The sequence below is a fragment of the Equus caballus genome, chromosome 1, assembly GCF_041296265.1.
Source record: "Equus caballus isolate H_3958 breed thoroughbred chromosome 1, TB-T2T, whole genome shotgun sequence".
In the NCBI taxonomy this organism is placed as follows: Eukaryota; Metazoa; Chordata; class Mammalia; order Perissodactyla; family Equidae; genus Equus; species Equus caballus.
In genome coordinates this window covers 108,008,355-108,031,806 of record NC_091684.1, presented here as the reverse complement: position 1 = coordinate 108,031,806, position 23,452 = coordinate 108,008,355, and the positions used below count along the sequence as shown (strand labels likewise).

The window sequence follows — 23,452 nt, the reverse complement described above, 5'->3', positions numbered from 1 at the left end:
ACACAGCATCATCACACTATCTAGAGTCTTCTTTCCCAAGCTCCCTCATCTCTCAGACCTATGGGTTGTGAATACAGGTGTACAATTTTCTGTAGCCTACAGCTAGTCTTACCCATGCTGCTCTCTGCCAAGGACAAATCCCAAATAAGTCTGATTTGGGGATTTCACTGACTTCACAGTTCATTGGCAGAGCAGCGATTCTTGAAAATCCCTGTAGTTAGTGAATCCCCTAGCACTTCTTGGTTCAAATCCTCAAATTGGCTTGCTTCTGAAAAGAAAATTCTGATATTCCTTGCTAAAGTTTTTGAGACTTCCTTTCCTGCATTTCCTGCATGCCTCCAGCATACGACTCAATTAAGTAGTTCTCATACTTTAATGACTATAAAATCACCTTGATGAAAATGCCTCTCGTCAGCCACAGCCTCGGGGTTCCTGATTTGGTGGATCTGGGGGTGAGGCTGAGGGTTACTTATTTTTAACCACTGTCACGCCATGGCGCTGCTGTGGCCACTGCATGGATCACATTTTGAGAAACTGCATAGAGGCCTTCGCAGGTCTTGACCGTCTCCAATCCAACTGTACTCTGATTGCTTAGAACAGTTGCATTGTGTGATAGTCTAACAAATGGATGATCTTTACTAATTTTCCCCATTCTTTCTCCAATATGCTAAAAGAGAAAACTCTGTCAAAATAGTAACTCAGGCACCTTGTACTTAAAGGCAAGTACACTTCCAATTTAGGTGTTATTTTGGGATCAAAATATTGGCAGAAAATATTTAGAGGCAAACCGGTTCCTCCATGTCTCTTGTTCAGCTCAAACAATATGAGGGACTTCGGCAGCTGTGACATGACGCCCACTTAGTGAAAAAGGGGACAAAATCCATGCCCATTTCTGAGATTCTTACAGAGAAGCACAAGATCTCTGTCTTTTAATTGTTGTTGTTGTTGATCTGAAGATAAGAACTAGACTTTAATGTTAGAAGGCAGAATTTAAAAAAAAAAGCGTTTTTCCGGCTACTAGAGGTTTTTATCCTTCTTGGCTTATAACTTCTAGAAAGATGTCCCAGGATCGATATAAACACACCGAGATGTGGTTTCAGCACCTCTCATTGGCCAGCTGTGTATAGTCCCCTCAGGTTATAGATGGAAGTGTTTGTTGGGGTAAGACTTGACTAAAACTAGTGCTCTACTGACTACCCATTTGCTTTCCTCTTTTAAAACTCTCCCAACTTTTAATTTCTGGGGCCTCCCCCACCCACTATCTGAGACTCATTTTGATGGAACTGAATTAATTATAATTATTGTCTTTGGAGTTTTCTCTTTGAATTTTATGAATAACTTCATTAAACCTCCCCACCATTTGTGCATGCATACACACACACACTTTAGTTTGTGTAAAGCAGAGATCTAAAAAGAGAAGTTTTGCTCTGACCCTCCTGCCAAGCACATTTGACCGTATCTGGAGACACTTGGGGTCGTCATAAATAGATGGCGGTATTACTGGCATCTAGTGAGTAGGGACCCAAGATATTGCTAAACATCCTGTAATACACAAGACAGTCTCCACAACAAAGAATTTTCCAGCCCAAATGTCAATAGTGCCAACACAGAGAATTCTTGGTGTGGAGGCTTACAAAGAGTTTATCCATGAGAATATATATTTGTTTTATTTTCATGAAAAGCTAATTCACCCATCAACCAATTGAGATATTGCCAAGTAGCGTTTTTGCATTGTTTTCCCATAATCCCCTCAATTGTAAACCAAAATGAGTTAAGTCAGCGCAAATATCCCAGGGGATCATGATTGACAAATAAGGAAGAGTTAACTCTGGCGTGGCAGGCTCCCTCCAGATCTATTCAGTGACCTCATCTTAGATTATGGTCCACACACTGCTCTTTGGTGCTCGCTCATTTCTCCTTTCCCTACCACCCAGGACATTGGGTGCAGACTTCTTCTCAAATCCTGTGATACCATGAAGCCTCTTCTCTCTACATCATTCTCAAGGCCTAGCGGGACTTTTAGTGTTCAGGCAAATAAACACGCTACCAATAATCCAATAAAACCTTTACAGACATCGGATATAAACCATGGCGAAGAGCAGTGCACAATCTATAAATGCTGGCTTCTTTTTTTATAAACCCTGCACTTGAGCCCTGAAAGCAACACAAATCAAAGCTAATAAAAGTGCCAAGGTTCTCCCCTTATTGTTCCTAATGGGTTGATTCACCCTATCTATGCTCCTCCCCTAGTGACCACAGGCTGTCTCAGCTCCCAGATGGAAGAGAGAGGAGAGGCATATGGAGTATGGGGGAGGAAGAACTAGTTTCAAATACGTCTTTAATCAGGATGACTTTCTCCTTTGATGCTCAATAGCTGCAGACAAGTAAGTGCCATCACCCTGAGCCATAGCTAGCCAATGTCTCGTGCTCCCAGAGACAGAACACAAGACACAGCTAAATCCTGGAGCTCATTTTTGTCCCAGCTGTGTTTTCCAACTCTTACTTTATGAAGGAGCGGCAATTAGTCTATGCTATAAATGAAAACAGATTAGAACTGATGAGTGTGAGTTGTGTGATAAAAAGCTTGCCCCAAAGCGGAGGTAAGAGGAAACTGCAGTTGGATGTTAGTCTTTTCATAGGGAAAATTTTATCTTTGGCAGAATGACTGCAGGGTTTTGCTGTAAATCAAAACACTAGCGCTTTATTCTGAGTCACAAGCTCAGATGTCTCTAGGGACCAAGCAGATGACATAAACGAGTGAAAAGGAGGGGAAAGGGGGAAAAAGTTGTGTAGGGCTCTTTGCTCATCTAGATATATGCCTTCCTTACAGTCTCCACCCCTCTCCCAACATCTCCACCAAATTGTTGGCAAATAGAAATGTGTTTTCAGATCTTCCCATTTTTAAAAGATATATGATAAACACTACTTTTGAATAGAAACACTTCCAATTTTTATAACATGGGTAAGTAATTTCATTTAGAAAAAAGTTGCATGGGCCCAAAAACAGACAGACTAAAACATATCTGTGGGCTGGATCCAGCTGTGGGCTGCCAGTCTGGGTACCACTTTTGCTCATCGTCTTGTATTCAATGTATCTTCCTTGAAAAAAATAGCTTATGATGTTCATTAGTCCCAGGACCCTGATCAAGGCTTTACAGAGTATATCATTACTGTTTTTTAACCTTCATATCAGGACTCACATGGATTCCCAGAAAGTAGCAGGTGGCAGGTGGCAGGGTAATTTGTTGGCATCCCTTTTCATGCCATGCCTTGTCCTCTAGGTGTCACTGAAGCTCTCCTTTGGGGAGAGTGCTGGTCGTTGACCTCCCAGTCCCCTTCACGGTAGGGCTTTCCTGATGACCTGGCCCTGTGGAGTCAGCCAGCCACGGAGAAACAAAGATTACACATAGGCTTCCCTTGACTAAAGATGCCAGTAACCATCAAAATCAGACCAGAGCTTCATATAGCTGCAGGCACCAAGAGGCCACTCAGGAATCTTTCTTGATCTGGTTTTGCTCTGTTGGAATGTGACGTCTTCTCAACCGCTCCTACTTTTCAGAGCAATATTGCAGAAAAGCAGTGGAGAACAGCTTATGTTAACTAGAACTCACACTCACAGCCTACCAGGAAAGGTGATGCTTTCATCCAGGGGGAAGGTGCAGGAAGGGTGGTGAGGAAAGGGCTTATTAGATCAATTGGCACAATCATTCTGGATGCATCCAGTGGGAGAAATCTGGGGCTGCTCCCAATCTCTGGAATTGCATTCTTCCCTGGAAAGATGGTTAGCAAGGAGGCGCAGGTGTTCCGGGAATGCAAACAAACCCTCTCAATTCTCTTTGAATTGTCAACACCTATCAGCAACCTGCCCTCCCACTGTTCCCCAACTGTTGGAGCCCAAGTGAGTACATAGTTGGAAGATAGAAACTGGACTAGCCAATTGACTCTGGGTTCTATTTAATTATCAATATATGCAATGATGTCTTCACTAGTATTTAGTGGAAAAAACATAAACATATAAATAAAGAATGTTTAAGTTCCCCCATACTAACCTGGAGAAGTAGGTGATCAATATTTTCCCATCTCTTTCTTCTCCCTGTCTCTTCTTCTCCAAATATTTGTTTAGCATCTTCTATTGTGCAAAAGTTTGGATACACCTAACTTCTGGGAGGGGCCTCCCTTACCATCAAGACATTATGTGTTGACAAAAAGAATATACGTTATGTGGAAAATTAGAAAGGCACATGTGTGTTATTAGATGTTCAGTAAATGTTGTTGCCGCAGCTGCTGTTATCGTCATCATTATTCTTTGAGAGAGGGGAAGTTGTTACCTTGTAGTGGCCAGGAAATGCTTCAAGAAGATATAGAGTTTGGATAGTCAGGAGGAGAAGTGATTGAGTTGGGAGTTGGGCCTGGAGTTGGGGTAAATATTATGAGAAAGGTCTGGCTGTGGGCTTAGCGGTAATTTGGCTGGAGAAACAAGTTCCTATAGATACTAAGTGTGATAGAGCAGAAAGACTAGCAGATAATTCAAATATTGGGCAACTTAATTCACCTTCCTGAGCTTCTATAAAATGGGGATATAGTGCTTACCCCATTGAGCTTCTGCAAATATAAATATTATACATGTTATATATTATATAATATTTTATAAATTGCATATAATATATTATGTATGTTATGTTATATATTATAAGTATAATTAAGCAAAATAAGTAATGAAATAATGCACACAGGATGAAGCATGGTGCCTGGCCCTGTTTTTGTACTCTCAGCATAATAGATTAAATCTGTTTGATATGTTTGGGTATTTTACTGCTAGCCTTTGGTGATGAAAGCTCTGATTTATAGGAAGCTGTCAATCTATATTAAATACTCACAAACTACTTTGAACCATTTTACAGCTGGGAGAGGGGAAGAAACTGTGTACAATCTTACATTTTACATTACTAATTTGAAGTTTCTATTAATTTGAGTATGGCTAGCATTTCTAGAAAGAAATATGCTAACAAAATTAATAGTGCTTACAGGGCCAGCCCCATGGCCGAGTGGTTGTTTGTGTGCTCTGCTTGGGTGGCCTGGGGTTTCATCAGTTCGGATCCTGGACACAGACCTAGCACTGCTCATCAGGCCATGCTGAGGCAGCGTCCCACATGCCACAACCAGAAAGACCTACAACTAGAATATACAACTGCGTACTGGGGGGCTTTGGGGAGAAGAAGAAGAAAAAAAAGAAGAAGATTGGCAACAGAAGTTACCTCAGGTGCCAATCTTAAAAAAAAAATATATAATAGTGTTTAAAAGTGCACAGGTACCAACCCGGGGCTTTAAGGCGGGTTGTTTACATTATTTAGGAGAACGACTTTGCCACTAATGCAATGTTATGCAGTTCTAAAGGAAGTACTTCCTTGCCACTCGTTGAGGTCCTAATTACAAGCCATTCTTGTCTCTGCATTAAATTGAATGTGTCTAGTGGACCTCTACACTGCCAGACTTTCATCATGCATTTCTAAGTCCTTTATGCATCAAAAAGTAATAAGCTATCTTTTAAACTATGACGTAGTTCTACTTTCACTGACTATTGATCTCTCTCCCCTGGTTTTCCTGTTATTTTCTGCATAAATCTACAAAATTTCAAATTCAGTACAAATAAGTGCATATTGAATGGAGACCTCCTGGGGATGTCCTGCCCTGAGGAACGGGCCTTGGATTTTGTCATCCCATGTTTATATGAATTTCACAACCGTTGGTCACTCCTGGACTTTTCTCTCCTGTCTCTTCCCTTTTCTTTGTTGAAGATGTCTCTTTCCTAGGACAGATCTTGTGGAGCCTGTCCTTCACTACTCCCTGAGTACCCATATTCTCCATTGTTTAACCTCCAGGAGAGAGTTCTAGAAAGGGGAAATGAAGGCGGGAAGTTGAAGTGGGATTTGTAGTACAAAACTTAGCCCCATGCTTCCACGTTGCTGAACTGTTTAGTCATAACGTGTTCTCAGTGGCTCTTTTGCCTCTTTAGTGAATACTAGAAGAGACCATGCTTTCCCTTGAGGCTTACTTCCAGGACAGAGTAGGACACAGAGCAGCGGGAAATTCCACCTCTCCACGCAAGTTATGGAACACAAGTCACCTGAGAGGAGGTTTCACGGCACAGCCTTCTGGTTTCTCCTTTCTGCAATCTTAATTTTCTTTGCCTTTGCTCTTACCTACTCTCCCAGCCCTCCATCTGACCTCAGCTCCATAGGTTCCCAGACTGTTATTTCATTTGAAGATCACCTGGTTCCTCCCCTACCAACTGTTGAGCTTCCGAGACCCTCGCCCTCCTCATTGATCGATTTTATTTCTTTGGCTAATATGCTCAGTTATTCATTCTAGCCCTTCACTAAGCCCTAAGCAGCCTTTTCTCTGCTTCCCCAGAATTATTTTGGGAAGGAGAAGCTGAGCTAGGGCACAGCTAACTGCACAAAGGACAACTGAATCCCTTCTGCACAATTGGTTTTCTGGTCCCAGTCAGCTCTGGTTTCCTCCTGCTTCTGACACCATCTTTCCTTATTTCCTGTGAGTTTCTGATTAGTATTCTGAAAGAGCGTTCTCTGATGGCGTTAGTGGGAAAGGAGACGGTCAATTTATTTATACCCAGCCTCAGGGCAGAACCACCATGTGTACGTAAAGCTATTGAGATGCAGAAAATACTGTGTGTGTGTAGATATATACATATCGAATAGAGATGATGCTTAGAGTGGAAATCTATTGCCCCATGGGTTGGAAAAGTGACTAACAGTAGGATATAAAAATGCCAGACAAAGACTTGATGTTATTGCTAAATGGAGGTCACTTTTTAAAACTCATGGTTAATAGTTGCCTCTGGAAATGCTTTCTCCTATATAGGCAATCGCAGTGTCATTTGTATGTGCACTTGTTCTGCCCCAACTTAAGGTGGTGTCCTGGCCTCATGTCATAGGAAAGAATGTATCTTTGTTAAGTCTTTTACTTCCGGGATTGACAGTGTGGGTCAGTGGCCCGGGGCATACCGCAAAGGGAAATAGGGAACAAGGACTTCTGGTGGGCTCGTAGCTGTGATGTGTTGGTGGAATCACCCTGGGTGTAGGGTCAGGGGAGCTGAATTTGGGTTCCAGCTCTCCTGCATATTGAAGGTTCAGAGATAATCTTATCTCAGTCTTCTCTTAACTTCATCTTTAGGATTGTTTAGGACTAAACTATGTCTCTATCTATCTATCTATCTATCTACCTATCATCTATCTATCATCTATCTGTCATCTATTTATCTGTCTGTCTAGTTTATAAATGTAGCTCTATGGCATTTCTGTGTCTATAGTGTATTTATATATGTAATGAGAGAACATGATCAGCATAAGTATCCATGCTGGGTTTGATTCCCTTTTAAGTATTCTCATAGTGTCTTATATTTTTTGGTCCTGGCACTTTCAAATCTATAATAAAGCAATTATTAATGTAACTTTTCTATGGTAAGTTCCGTGAGGGGGCAGGGGCTTTATCCTTGCCCTGAGAACAATATAACAATGTCTAGCACTTGGAAGGAATTTACTATATATTTTTGAATGAATGAATGATAAATCTTAAAGTTTGTTAAGTCTTAGTAAGAATGAGCCATATTTCGTTTTTTTTTTCCTTTGTTAAAATAAGGTTTTATTCAATTATTTGACCTACAGAGTTATACCCTATTTTTCACCTATTCTCAGGTATTTAGAACCAGAATTTTAAGATTTTTCTAAATAAATTTTTATCAGTTTCTACCTAGTTTAGCTACTTAGAATCTATCTATCTACTCTATAAAATTGCCAACTATAACAGAGATTTCTGACTGATGCCACAAAATACAGATTTAATAGGAATATCAAATAGCCATATCTGTAAGTAATAGTTCAAATGTCTGTATTCTTCCAAATGCTGATAGAGTGAAACTTCTGTATACCCTAAAGCTACAATGACAACACTTACAGAACTTTAAAAATAGTTTTGTAGAAAATATGGGGGCATTTCTTCCCAAATTTTAAAAACGATTTCCTGTACCTAAGTTAAGCAGACTGGAAAGTAAAACAGAAAGGTCTACCCCACGATCCGAGACTAAGGGCTCAGAGCCCCCAAAAGCACAACAGTTTAAGATTTTACACCAGCGACATCAGGGAGGGGCCCCACTGCTGTGGATGTCAGTATTCTGCATCGATGTGCTTGGCAATGGTGTTCAGCTGAATATTTGAAGTTCCTTCATATATTGTACCAATCTTGGCATTTCGGAAGTACTTTTCCACAGGGTAAGCTTTGACGTAGCCCGCTCCTCCCATCCAGTCGATACATTTACTAGTTGTTCGTCCCGCGATCTCTGATGCATAGTATTTGGCCATAGATGCTTCTTTTATGAACGGCCTTCCAGCTTCCGCAAGCCTGGCTGTGTTGTATGTTAGTAATCTTGCAGCTTCCAGCTGAGTGGCCACGTGAGCCACTTGGTGTTGGAGCCCCTGGAAGTCAAATAATCTGGTGCCAAATTGTACCCTTTCTTTAATATATGGAATAGTGTAGTCAAAACATCCTTGAGCCAGTCCCAGCATCTGTGCAGCAATTCCTACTCTACCTTTATTAAGCATCCCTATGGCATACTTGTAACCATGTCCAATTTGTCCCAGGACATTGGCTTCTGGAACCTTGACATTGTCAAATGTTAATGGACAGGTGCAAGAAGCTCTGAGTCCCAATTTGTTTTCTGGTTTCCCTATATGAAGCCCTTCAGTACCACGATCTACTAAGAAGCAGGTGATTCCTTTATACTCCCTGGTAGGGTCGACGTTTGCCATCACCAGGAAGAGCCCTGCGTACTCAGCATGGCTGATCCACATCTTTGACCCGTTGATGACAAAATAATCTCCCTTTTTATCAGCTCTGGTCTTCAGACTAAATGAATCGCTTCCTGCTCCAGCCTCTGAAAGGCAGAAACTTCCTATTTCTTCTGTAGCTAGCTTGGTCAAATAGGTAGCCTTTTGTTCTTCTGTTCCATGTTTCATGATCAGTGTGTTAATTAGTGTGTTCTGGAGGTCACAAAACAAAGCCACAGATGCATCAACTTTGGCTAATTCCTCTATCGCTAGGACAGAGGAGAAAAACGAAGCTCCCGTTCCTCCATAGATGGTGTCAATTTCAATTCCCATCAACCCATGTTGAAATAATCCTTGTATTACTGATTTTTCCACTTTTGAATTTTCATCCATTGTTAAAACCAAAGGAGCAATTTGTTCCTGGGCAAATCTTTCAACTGTCCTCTTTAGCATCGTCTCCTCCTCTGTGAATGTTTGCAGGGGGGCGTAGGGGAGCCCATTATTTGCTATATTGAGTAGAGCTTCTGACTGGGAAGATCTGGGGATGCGAGGAGGAGCTTTCCAAGAAGACAGGCAAGTCAGGAAGTTTCTTCTTAACTGGTGGGCTCTGGGGGCATCTTGGTGAGGGGAGGATCCTCTCCAGAGACTGAGACATTGGTGGGGGCCGTCCATATTAGGGTTTTTTTGGTGACTAATGGACACTGACATCTCCTTTGGTCTCTTTTGATTGTGGACTAAATAACATGATTTAATAATATTCTAGGTGCTTATATTACTAATTATTGTTATCTAATTTAAGATTTTTATAGCTGTCTCACAAAATGAGATTCTAAGCCCCAGTTTATGGCTGTAACTCTTGAGGTGTCCTGGACCTTGGTTCCAGCCAGTGTTCTTCATTTGTAGACTGACTCTCATCTTGAAACACAGATCTCAACCTCACCCAAGACTGTCTAACCCAAAGCTTATATGCGGGTATGGATATAGAAACTCCACAGCAGAGTTCCTAGGTTGGTGTACATTTCTGACATTTGCTGCATCACCCCCACTAATAACCTAGTAATCATCTGGCCAGGTGTTTGGGGTTTGATTTTAAAAATGTGGTCATAGAAACACTAAGGAGAGCAGTTTTTCATATGTCAGGGCAAGGTGAGTCATAGAGCGTTAGAAAGAGGAGGAACATTAGAATTGGCAATTGGACCAACTTTATCTTACAGATGTGGTAAATGAAGTCTAGAGAGATAATAGTATTGTCCAAAACTACACAGGAAGTTTTTGATGGGACCAGAATTATAATCCAGGTCCTCTTATTGCTAGCATAACAGAATTTGTTTGGGATTGGGACTTTCCCTAAATTTTTTAATTTCAGCTGGTAGATTGTAATAAGAGTCGTGAAATACTCCTTTCCGTTCCAAAAATGCTCCCAATGAGCAGATACCTTCTCAGGGCTTGCTAAACAGATACAGATTTGAGCCTACTAGTTCTTGCTTTACACCCACACTCCAAAACACATCAAGGAAGACTGGGGTTGGGGAGTGGAGGAACAGCCATGCAAGGCCAGGCTTTTGGTGAGAATGCTTCTTGCTCTCTCGGTCCTGCAGAAGCTGAGTGTTTGGAAGCTCCAGGGTAGTTGGTGGTCGAGACTGAAGATGCCTGCAAGAGAGGAAAACCAGCCTTTCTTTTCCAGCTGGATGGATGCTTGCTGAGATGTAGAACCTATAGTTCCAACTTGCAGTGAGGGAGCTGGGAGCCAAGAGCTGGGCAGTTGGTGGAGACTGGGCTGGCAGAGAAATTATGTCGCCCCCCCCTCCTCCTTGCTTTAACCTCCCTCCAAAGAGAGGGCAGATGTCTCTTGCCTCTGTCATGACATCTAATTCTTACTCTTAAATTTGGTGTGTTAGGCAGGAATTTTATATTTCGGTTCAGAATTGCGTGTCCTGCAGTTCACACCATTTCATAGGAAGACTCCTGTTGCTTCACTACCTATTTTATAGCCTTTTTTTATTGTTATCTTTGCAGTGTCTAGTTGGGAAGAGGATAGTTTGGGGTTGAAGACTTTCCAGTAAAAGGGATCCCAAGGCTGTGCTTAAAATGGCAATAAGTTTAAATGTCCCTATTGTGTGAGATTGGACCCTAAATAATCTGCCATAGTGCTCACTGACAGTATGCTGAAGACCTGAAGAAATAAACAAATAATGATTGAACAAAGACCTCCAACAGGAACACATCCTACAGTATTTACATCAGTGAAGAACCTGATACCTAAATTGACCATAAAAGGTCCATATGTTGTTATTGTTACACGGCGTGGCTTCAGAGCCAGACAATTTTGGGTTCAAATCCCAGTTCTATTACTTGCCAGCTGTGTGATCTTTGACTAGATATGTGATTGATCTATGCCCCAGTCTTCTTAGCAGTAAAACTAAGATGTTAACACCATCTTTTATAGGGTTGTGATGAGAAATGGAGATACTGCCTAGAAGGTTCTTAGCAAAATGCCCAGTAGAAGATGATCAGTTTAAGCCTCACTATTTATTCAGCAAATTCTGATCAACATCTAATCTGTCCCAACGTCTGAGTAGGGGACCGGGTATAGACACATTCGTAGGGCAAAACTCCTTTCCTTAAGAAGGTCACAATTTATCTCAGTAGAAAAAGAAGAAAAGTAGTCTTACCTAAAGAACTTAGTTTGGAAATTAAGGAAATGATTAGTAAGGCTTCCCTTTGGAGTGGTCAAAATGCTTTCCGTTGTACATGCTTTAAGATGTAACATTTACCCATATATTCGTCCATACAATTATCATCTTTTTTAAAAAAGGAACTCAACTCTGTGATAAGAGATAGAGGGAGTAAAAAGGACATTAGAAAGAGCTACATCTACAAACACCTTCATGGATTGTAGATTGTCAGCACAATGGCTTAGTTGATAGTTAGAGGAACAAAGATGAGCAATTATTAGTCTCATTGTCCTGAAAATCAGTTAGAATCTTGTTTCCATTTGATCAGAGACTATGGCCTTCAATAGGATCAGTTACTACATTTTTCATAAATAAGTTTGTGTAGAGACTGGGAAAATCAGTACAAAGCCTTTAACTCTTATATAGAAAATCCAAAGCTTGAGAGTGGATCCATAGTGTAATTGAGTGTTAAAATTACCACTGAAATTCTGAGGTATATAAGCTGCCAAATACTAAGAAGAATTGCTGAAAAAGAATTGTAATTTTCCAAAGGAAATAGTTATCATCAAATACCGTGACTTTTGAACTCTTTAGGAGGATCAAGCATGTGGAAAGAGGCCAATGTAGAAAGAGGGTTGGTACAAATAAAATGTTGAGGACTCCACCCTATGTCGCCCCGACTGCCTTAAGCCTGGAGGGGCAGCCTCAGTAGGGCCACTGGAGTAGCCCTACATACGACTTCTGGATTTTGGGAGACATAGTGGATTACAGTTGGATTCCCACCCAGATAATCTAGAGGATAATCAACATGCTGAATAATTGCATTGATGGTGGGTTATCAGTGTTGTTAAGTTGGAATCAGTTCTCTGGGCAAAGGATGTATGTGTGTTCCCTGGAGACTAGACATGTGTGACTTGTGCAAGAGGGAAAAGCAAAGAGCCATCTCAGGCTCCATTCAGCGGAGCCATCAAGGAAGGTAAAGAAACACCAGCTACAATATGGGAGAGGAAATGCTCTCTAGGGACTGTGTAGCAGGGTCTCAGGAAACCTACTGGAATAGAGATCTATCTACTCATGTCAAGAGAACTGAGAGTGAGAAGACCCTGTGATGAGAAATAGCAAATTATACATCTGTCCCCAGTTGGCCTCCACATCAGAGAGTAACTGCACCCACCATATGAGACTGGATCTTTCCCCTTATGCCCTCTCCTTGGGTCTCACACTGGAGGAACCCGAAATACCTGTAAATGAGTTTGAAGGAAGTGATACCTCATACCTCCCTCTCTGAATCCCGGCCTCATTCAAATTTCCAGTTCACTACCAAACGCGACTAGGAGAAGCCTTGCCTTTGCATACAGATTACAATATCTATCTGCATATTTCACAAGATATTTCTAATTTGAACTTCTGTCATATAAGAGCTAAAAGTCATGAGATCTACCCATGAGTTCATTCAGGAGCAAGAGGAAGATTACTCTCAATAAACAAATATGGAAGAAAGGTGTTTGAGATGAAACCCTAAGCATCATGTAGGTTCAGTGAATGGATCATGGTAACATTCCTGTTATATCAGCAGGACGTGTATTGGTTGGCTGTTTGTACTACACAGAAGGTGAAGGGGGATGTTTATAAAGATGGAAGGAAGCCAGGATTTTTTAATTAAGAAGATTCCCTACCTTATTTATTACCAATCCCTCCTTCCCACCCCTGCCCTCAAGAGGATAATAGAAGGCCTTCAGATTTCCAGATTCCTGATCCTTTTTCCAGAATTTACCTGTTCTGTCTCATTTCTTCCAACCCCAAACCGCCACTGAATGACCACATAGCAGTGATGCGTTAATAAGCGATGTAAGACGTGGTGTTATTTTGTCTATTAGTGGGAATTATGTAAAGAGTTGTTAATAAGAGGCATCTAACAGTTGCCAGATTGATGGAGGAGATGATTTGAAGCAGGGAGAATTTTGGTTTCCTTCAAATCAGACCCTGCCAGCATCCGGCACTCTGAGGGTAAAGGTGCTCTGATAGACTTGCACCTGGATCTGGTCCAGCCGCAGCCACACGCCCAATGTCAGGGGGCTTCCTCCTGTGTAAGGCATCAGCCGCTTTCTTGGTGCAATTTCAGAAGGACACTCCTATCTTCTGCCACCTGCAGCTGCATCTTGAACTTCTAAGTCTCTTTCATTGACGATGCACCCCAGTTCTTTTGCCAACAACATCCTCTAACCTCAACATTCCCCCTTATGTAAGAACAAGATAGCTAAACGGGGTTGGAGGCAGCAAGGAGGAAGACAGGACTGATTGGAAAGAATTCCATTAGAAAATAAAACATTTCTCCCCATTTGAAGTGAACAAAGTCTGCTAACACGTATTCCCGCTTGCTGGGGTTTCTAGCTGTTCCCTCTTGAGCACTTGGGTTTCAAAGCCCTGTGTGCCTATGCTAGGACTGTTTGCTCTGTTGCCAGAGTAATTACAGCCTGACAGTGCTCAGCTCTGTTACTGTTTTTGTGACTATTATTAATACTTCTGTGCTCATGGATTCTGAAGCCCTGTGTACACAGATGTAAACCCTGGGGAATCACAAAGCCACAGGCACAGCGTTTGCAGTCACCACTTGGCAGTTCTTGGATTCATATGGATTTAGCACGTTCCCTTTATCTGGTAGGCAAAACCAGAGGTGTTTAGACTTATGCCCATTGGGAGAGAGGATTCCCTCAGAAATGTCAGCTCTCCACTCTAGGCAGCGGGCAAGATAGAAGGAGAGCCCCTTCATTTTCATCTGAAGAGATCTACATGTGTCACTTGACTGGGGAGGCCTCTTGCCTGCAACTGGGCCATTGAGAGTCACATTCAAGGCCCAACTATTTGGGGGCTAGATGGAAAGCTCTGGGCAATGGATTCCATCATTGCTTTGCACACAGCAAAACTAATTTTCATTAAAATATGTATGAAACAAATTTCTCCTTGCTTTCTTTTTGTGTGCATGTTTCAAAATGCAACATTTACACATATCATCAAATTGTCAACCTATTTGCAATTTGCTAGGTGCCATTGCTGAAAAACAGAAAAGTTTTAGAGGGATTAAGACATAATTTTTTTTCCTTATGGTTAGTTGTATTAATAATCCAATGCTGTCAATAAGATTTCCATAGTGATTTTTTAGTTCAAACATTTTAAAATTAACTGTTCTTTCTTAATTTACTTAGAAACTCAACATAAGAGTTTTGCGCAGCAATCTCATTGCTTTGAAGCCCTGAATGGTGATTTCTCTCTGCATTTGGTCAGGCCTCATTTGCTGAACTGAATATAAAGTTGTTATGTTGCTGTAGGTCAGACGTTATCTCTTGAATCATAACATCAACTCCTAGCCACGCATAAATCTGCAGACCCTAATGGGTATTAGCCCCTCTTCCTATTTATATTTGTTTTCTTGCTACTTTGTCCTTCTCCAGAGTATTCTGGCAAGCAAAACTTGAAAGGAAATAATAGAAGTATCAAAGAAGGAGTGTTAGTGACTAGAAAAGCTCAGAACTTGAATGTCTACACAGGCCGGGCAGCTAACATAAGTGCAAGGGGCTGGAAGAGTGTAAAACAGTGTGCATTTAACTGCTTGTGTTGCTATACCTGCCTCATTATACCACCTTTAAAACACTGTGCAGGGCCCAGCAAAGCAACTAAACGAAATACGTCTATACCAGTTTCAAAGTCCAGCCAAGGCCAGAACAGTTGTTCTTCCTCTGAACATCCAAAATGATTCCCATTTTAGTGTGTGTGTCACCTAGTGTGTGTGTTCCTAATAGGCTGTAAGATCCTTGAGGATTGACATCTTCTCTTCTCTCTCTTGATGATCCTCTAAATGCCCACCCTGCACTTTAAAATTGTACCATGTGTCCACATGTCCTACACTGTGCTAGAGATATAGAAATGAAGGCAGTCTTTTGGGTGTGGTGGGCACATAAGTCACCTTTGAAAGTAGGGACCATGCTTTTTTCTTGCCAACTCCTAGCACAGGGTCCTGTACATGGTGAGAGCTACATAAATGTCCATTAAATGAGTGAGTCAACAGTAGACTCATAACTATTTCTGGGGATGATGTTGCCGACTGAGCCTGGTTACCAACCTTCAGAAAACCCTGTAATTCTTTCCAAAGCACAGGACCCCTCCTAAAAGATATCCATACACAAATTTGCATGCAATTTGAGGGGAATTAGCAACTGTTCGTGTATCCCTATTGGTCACTGAAACCTAGTTAGAAAACTCTTGGCTGGAACAAGCAAATTTTCCCCAAATAAACTGGTCTAGGGTTTTGGGAGATGGTGCTAGAAATGGTGATGGTACTAGTGTCTCATTGGGGTTCAAGGTTCCTCAAGAAGTCACTCTGGTCCCCTTGGATTGCCACGTTGCTCCATCAATTTTGGAGTAACTTGCTTGACTAGTCAAGGGAATCTTTCTTTTGGGAGTGGTTTCTCTCTTTTCTGCTAAAAGCTCTGAAGTTTTTTGTCTTCAATTCAACCTCCACTTTAGATAAAAATTGTATATACTAGGAATATGATTCCTACATCTTACCTCATTAAATAAGTTTACTTATATAGGTGGATAAAAGCTCTGACTTCCCTTGTACGTCAGTGCTCAAGACTTTGCCCTTCTGTGTTTTATCCACATCAAATTAACCAGGTTAAATTGGAGGTAAATAACGACTCAGTTGGAAGAAAGAGAATGAAAACCAAGCAAAGATGAGTGGCATTTATATATGCATTTACATATATATATGATCTGTACAGCTTCTACTATGTCCTTGTGTGTAACAGTGCATGTGGAAAAAAGTGCCTGAAATTCTCACTTATGGAGCATCTACAGTCTGTCTCTGCACAGGGCATGTGCACATTACAGCTCATTTAATTGTCATAGAAGTATTTAAGTGATAGGTAATATTTTCCCATTTTAGGGATGAAGACATTGAGCTTGAAGAGGTTATGTAACTTGAACACAGTCATTTGGATAAGAAGTGGCAGAGTTGAGATTCACATCCCAGAGCTGACTACCAAAATACTCTCTTTGCACTATGGAAAGGGGGGGCCTTGTTGGGGAGAATATTCTGGAGCAGTGCTACTCAAAGCATCTGGTCCGTGAACTGTTGATCCACCTGCTACTGCAAAGATATAAGGAGATTGTTGTCCTAGGATATAACTGAATACAATCACAGTGCTTCCTTCCTTGACAAAATCAGCTGAACTAAAACTACGTGCTTAGTTACATAGTTGATTTACATTCGGGCTCAGGGCTCTTATTTCATCACAGATAAGAGTTCATAAACAGTTCACAGGCAAACACGCATCTGGGGCCCATGCTCTGAGAAGCACTGGATTTGAATAGTATCATGATGCTCTTACCCTGCAGAGGCTATTAGCCATCTAGCCTGACCAATGAAGGCATTTCTGGTGGGAGACACCATATGCATAGGAAAGTTGGGTTCTGTAGCTACTTGTTAATGTTATTCTACCTATTTGAAAATAGTTTTGGTTCGTGTCCATCCGCCCATCTGACAAGTAGGCTGGATGCATTTGGATGGGCTGGTGTGAAGCCTGGAGGCCCGGATAAGGGTTAGGATTGATGTTCCACTGGTGTGCACCGGTATGGCGATGCCGATTTTTAGTGTATTTAAATGCTTTCACTCCTGTGGGTTAATAGCCACTGCTCATGCCCATCAAGTGAAGCCCCCCACCCATTCCTTCAGTATCCTGTTCTCCCTCACTCCTCTTCCATGATCCCCCAGGACCTTATTGAGATTCAGAAATGAAAGGTGTAAAACCTGGCAAAGCAGAACTCTACCCCACTGCTATCACCAGTATCTGCTCTAATTGGCCATTGTCTTTTTCAGATGAGTTTTTCAAACTGTTGTATGTAACTCACAGATAGAGGCAGGAGCACCTTCTCTCTTTGCCTCCCAATCTGTGGCACTAGAAGGAAAGTTCAAAGTTGATCTGGGAGAACTCACAGGGACACAGGGGTGGAGAGACTGCTCCTGCTAGTCATCATACAAGATGGTCTGGGGCAGGTTTCAGAGCCAGGGGCAGAGCTAAGGGATCAAAGGGCCAGCGAAGATGAGCGCAAGGGACAGTGGGTAGAAACAGTGAAGGAAGGTGACGCCTACTATTGCCTAAGACTGGGCTTGTGCATGTCCCTGGTGCCATATTGGGTGAGGTTTCTGGTTTGTTGGTGAGAAATGGAATGGGGAATTTGGAAAGACAAGACTTAGGGGGCACATAACCTGTAAGAAAAGATGACCGCCAATTCTCCAAAAGCTCTGTTAAACAAATAGTCACATGTCGCTTTGCAATGGGGATGTGTTCTGAGAAATGTGTAATTAGGCAATTTCATCATTGTGCGAACACCGCAGAGTTTACTTACACAAACCTATATGGTATAGCCTACTACACACCTAGGCTATATGGTACTAATCTTACGGCACCACCGTCACACATTCTGTGTGACATTGACCCAAATGTTATCTAGAACATGACTGTATGTGAAGTTTAAAGCCTTGTGTATTGATGTGGACATTTGATTAGTGTCAGGGGAGCGTTTATTGTAGCCCTGATTCTACTGGCACTTAGCTTCATAACCTTGTATGAGGCCTTGTCACTTTATGAATCTATAAAACAGAGAGTTAAGCTTGCTAAGCTTCCTCTCTGTGCTCAAATTCTAGGCTAAGACACAGTCTCTGATTCATATTTACCCAGAAAGACATGGAAAGGCAATCACAGAAGACTTAGCTGTCTGCTGTGTCATTCATGGCTTAAGCACAAATTCACCAATAAAAGATCCAGGGAAGGTCCAGCATAGATAAAAAGGATACATTTGAAATCCAACCCACACCTTCAGCCCTGCTGTTCCAGTGAATATAGGGCCTTTTTGCAGTTACTAAGGAAACCATTGTCAGTAATGGCTTAGGAAGCCTGGGCGGAAAGGATGGACACAGAGAAGCTTTGTGCAGAGGAGCCCATCGCATGGAGTCTGGCAGCGACACCAACATGCTTAGTGACTGATTCAGTCCTCACTGTGAAAGCACGAGAGTCCGTTTGATGGGGTTGATAAACTGGGAAGCCACAGGCCCTCTCGCTTCCTTCTCTACCACCTACTACAGTTCACAGAGCTACATGGCTGGATTGGCTTAGTTTTGACTTCTCTGCTGGGTGCCTGTCAAGATGAAGGATGTGCAAACTTAATTCAGTTCCCAGCCTCTCCGAGCTTGTTTAAAACTCTAAAAGTCACTGTCTCTCAACTCACGCCAGCACTGTGTAACGATTCTGAGGATGTTTCTAGAGACAATTGCCAAGGGAATAGATTTCTTGTTGCTATGTCTTTATTAGTCTGAAGTTGCAGAATGTTTGCTCCAAAAGGAAAACAGGGACAGGTCCAGGGACCCAAAGAAATGAAGGGGGGTCTATGTACCAGGTGGTGCATGTGAAAGACACAGCAGGTATTCAAGAAACTAAATAGGCCTAACCAGCTTTTTTCTTTGCCTTTTGTCATTATTAAGTATTTAAATTAAAATATTTAAATTTAATTTAAGTTATAAAAGTTAATTTTTAATTTAATTTTACTTATAAATTTAAAATCATGCTATATAAAATATCACATTAACTCAGATATACTACTCTTTGCAGGCTCACGTGCATTGCTTGAGGAAATATGAGTGGCAAAAGCAATTACTTAATTTTCATGACTAAAAATAAAATAGGGAAAACCAACAACAAAAAAAATTTAAACCATGTACCCTCACCATGCAGTTCTAACCACTGTTAACATTTTAGTGCATTTAAATCATTTTAAAATTTTTAAATAAAATTGGGATCATAATGGATGTGCTATATTATAGTCAACTTACTGCATTTTAACGCTATATCATGATCATATCACCATGGTGGTGTCTATTCATCATGATATTAATATTCCATTATGTGAATGCACTCAGATTTGTTTGACTAGTAACATAGTCAACTATATTATGCACAAGTCATTACAGTCGACGATATTACAGACAAGTAATATACTGGTGCACATTTAGGATTTTCTGTTATTTAAAATTATTTTCTTAAGATTAAGTTCTGGTATTTAAATTGTTAACTCCAAGAGCTTAAACATTCTTAAGGTTTTTGAAATGTATTTCCACATTGGCCTTTGGAAACACTGCAGTGGTGTGTCCTTCCACCAGTCACAGACGATGGGAGTGCCCGTGTGTAGCCCTTGACGAGCACACCGTTATGATGTGGGGAGTGAGGGCGAACCCGCCTGAGACAAAATCATGCTATGTTACTGTAACATTAATATGCATTTTATATCAAATGAGGTTATTTTTTTCTTTATATCAATTACACTTATTTTGTTGTTTTCTTTTCAGTTTAGTTTGTGATATTTCAGGCTAGCCAGACATATTTACGTTTTCTTTATTCAATCATTGATAGTTTCCTTTATGATTTCTTCTCTGAGGACATACATTGAAAGACCTTCCTGGCTTGTGGATGATAAAAAATATGAATCTATATTTTATTCTTCCTCTAATAATTCAGTCTTTTTGACATGTAATCCTTTAATCAAAAGGGAATAATTTTGTATTTGGGGCAAGATTTTCCCCTAAAACGTTAATCAATTGTTTTTATCTCCATCGTAATCCATTTTCTGGTGACTTGAAAGACACCTTTATCATAAGCAGACCTCCACATATTCCACAGTCTTTGGTGCTTTCTGTATTCTTCTCTTCATCTGCTGCTGTGTTTTGCATCAAAACCGTAACATTTAATTATTGTAAGTGTTTAAGATCTTTTGCCTATCTGTAAGGGAAATACTCCATTATTATTTTTTACTCTTTATTCCAAAATTATTCTTGGATATTTTTGCTATGTATTCTTCTAAAGTGCAGTTACTTTGTCTAATCTGAAAATCCCCATTGGAGTTTTGATTTCCCCTGCTTTGATAGACTAATATGAGGAGAATTGATATTGCATGGTATTAGGCCTTACTTCCCCAGAATTTAGAATATTTCTTCATTTATTTAAATTTTATTTTTTATCTCTTGGTAAAGTCCTACTTATAATATAACCCTTGGGGTATTTATTATTAATTCCATTTCTAGATATTTCATAGTTGGGTTGCTATTGTGACTATTATTATGCTTAATAATTTATTTTGCTGTTTTATAGAAAGAAAATTGATTTTTGTATATTTAATTTATAACCTGTCTACTTACTCAATTCTTGACTTATATCTAATAGATTTTCTGTTTCAGTTGATTCCTTTGGTTTGTTTTAGTACATAATCAGTCTTCAAATAAAGATAATGTGATCCCTTTCTTTATAATATATATGACTCAGTTTTTCTTATCTTATTGATTTGTTTGGAACTTGTCAAATAATAGTAAATAACAGTGGTGGTGTTACCAAACCTGAAGTGAGTTCGCTCACCCGTTGCGCAGCAAGCCAATTTCTGACACCGGGTGTGGTGGAAGAAAGTAGGAATTTTATTTTTGCACAGCGCTGAGCAAGGAGAGAGGGCAGCTAACGCTGAAATCCCAAACTCCCTGAAAAGCTAAAAGGAAGGGTTTTTATTTGGGGGTTTAGGTAGGGGAGGGGGAGCATGTGGCCTTGCTGGTCAGCAGCTTTCCCACCAGCCCGTATTTCTTTGTGGGGAGGAGATGGTCCAGGTGCTTGTCCTTGACGATGTTTGTCTCCACGGAGGATAGTGGATTCTGGAGCCAGGAAGCCAGAGAGTAAGCAGGGAATGAGTGTTTTGGTTTTAGCCCATATATGCTGGGTTTAATGTGGGGAAACTGATACTAGGGTCGGTATCAGTGGGAGCAGACCATAGTTTTGGCCATAGTTTTCATAAGAACTGTGTATACCAATTATGATTTTGGCTATTGGATTTATATAAAACATTTGCTATTATTATTGATAATAATAAATACTTGTATAATGTGTAATGGGCCAAGTACTAAACTAAATTTTTTTATATATATTAACTCACAGCATTATCTCAGCAGCTCCTTGAGATAGGAGGTATTATTATTATTCCCATTATACAGATGAAAAAATTGGGGCACTGAGAGGAGAAATGATTTTTTCAATGACCATACAGCTAGTAAGTGGCAGCACCGGGACTGAGACCCCAGCAATCTGGGCCCCAGGGCCTGTGTTAAACCCACCACACCATGGTGCCCTCTCAGGTTTAGGAAGTGTCCTGGTGGGCTCACACACTATGACTTGTATCAGAAATGGATGTATCTATCCAGAAGTTCCTGATTTCTTTCTCCTCTTCCTTTTGATCTCTTTAGGTATTAATGTTTATGTTAGTAGATTTCTTAGTGACTTCATCTCCATGCTATTCTTTGAAAAATACTCTCTAGATCATATTGTAGAATTATTTTTATATATTCCTATTCATGAACATAAACGATTTTTTCTTTAATTGGGAGATAAACATATATATATATAATCTATCTATGATATCTATCTGTCTATAAAGGAAGTAGGCTTGCTGTCTTGCTTATGTGCTATAATCAGTTTTTGGTATTAGGGTTATGCTAATTTTTTTTTCCATTTTTTATTGAGTGGTAGTTGACATATAACATTATATTAGTTTCAGGTGTACCACATAATGATTTGATATATATATGTACTGAAAAATGATCACCCTACTGTCTCATTAACATCCATCACCACGTAAAGTTATAAATTTTTTTTGGTGTGATGAAAATTTTTAAGATCTATACTCTTAGAATCTTTCAAATACACAATACAGTATTATTAATGATAGTCACCATCCCGTACATAAAATCCCAGGACTTATTTATTTTATAGCTGGAAATTTAGAAATCGTAATTTTCATCTCAATATTAAAGTTTTTTAATATTATCTGAGTCCTTATTATCTATTTCTATGCCTTTGCTATACTCTTATCAATGTGGTATGCTCTTGATTCTTTCTGAGAATATAAACAAGAAATTTCCCAGAGTTTTCTCATTTCTGGCACTAGGTCTATTTCATAAAAAGACATTTGTTTGGTGTATTCAGAATGCTACCCTTTTAACGACATAGTTGTAACATCTTTCCTCTGTGTATGTTTATAGATGGTGTTCAATGATGCCCAGTTTTATAAAAAGAGATAGGATTTGCCAGAAATTGTTATAAGTCTTTTGGGGCAAATACTAATCTCTATGCACTTATAACTTGGGCTTGGAAACAAAAAACAGAGGCATGTGCAAGATTTGAGGACTGACTGGAGACCATTGCACAAAGCCAGCACCTCCAAAGGTGACAACCACTATCAGTGAACTAGTGAAACCACAATTTGCAAAGTTAGAAACTGGGGATGCTTGATTGTCTTGGCTATGGTTTTGGGTAGAGCAGAAAAAAATAGAAAAGTCTTTGTTCATGATTTCTGAACCCAAACCCTCCTTCCAGTAGGTTTGGCATCAAATTCAAATGTACAGTGTCATCTAGAAGTCCTCAAGCAAAGCTTTAGCATGTAGTGGTCCCTGATTTGTAGTCCCCAAGTACTTAGGGGAGAAAACACAAGTTCTCTCTGTAGGAAAGAACATTAAAACCATTCCACAAAGATGTTCCTCAAGTTCAAAAATTATAAATTTAGAATCTTTTAAAATCATAAAATATTTGAGCAAACAAGCCTACATTATTGACCTTAAACAGAAGAATCAAACTAATGAGTGATGCCCACGAAGACTATAAGCAGGAATAATCAGGTGGAGAATATAAAATTACTGTGTTTATAGTGTTTCAGAGATAGTTTTTGAGGTGGTTAAGTTAAAAAGCAGATTCAATAAAGCTGAAGAGAGAATTATTAAAATGGAACATCAATATGAAAAAATATGCAGAATCACAGTGATAGAAAGAAAAAAATATGACAGTAATGAGATATGGA

At 40.2% G+C, this 23,452-nt stretch overlaps 1 protein-coding gene and 1 pseudogene across 6 annotated transcripts in view; one reads left to right on the top strand and one right to left on the bottom strand.

The window, feature by feature from the left end:
• Positions 1-23,452, top strand: part of AGBL1 (AGBL carboxypeptidase 1) — a 755,364-nt gene that overhangs the window by 509,471 nt on the left and 222,441 nt on the right. The gene's annotated exons all lie outside the window — the stretch shown is intronic.
• On the bottom strand, positions 7,634-9,455 carry LOC102149005 (short/branched chain specific acyl-CoA dehydrogenase, mitochondrial pseudogene; annotated as a pseudogene).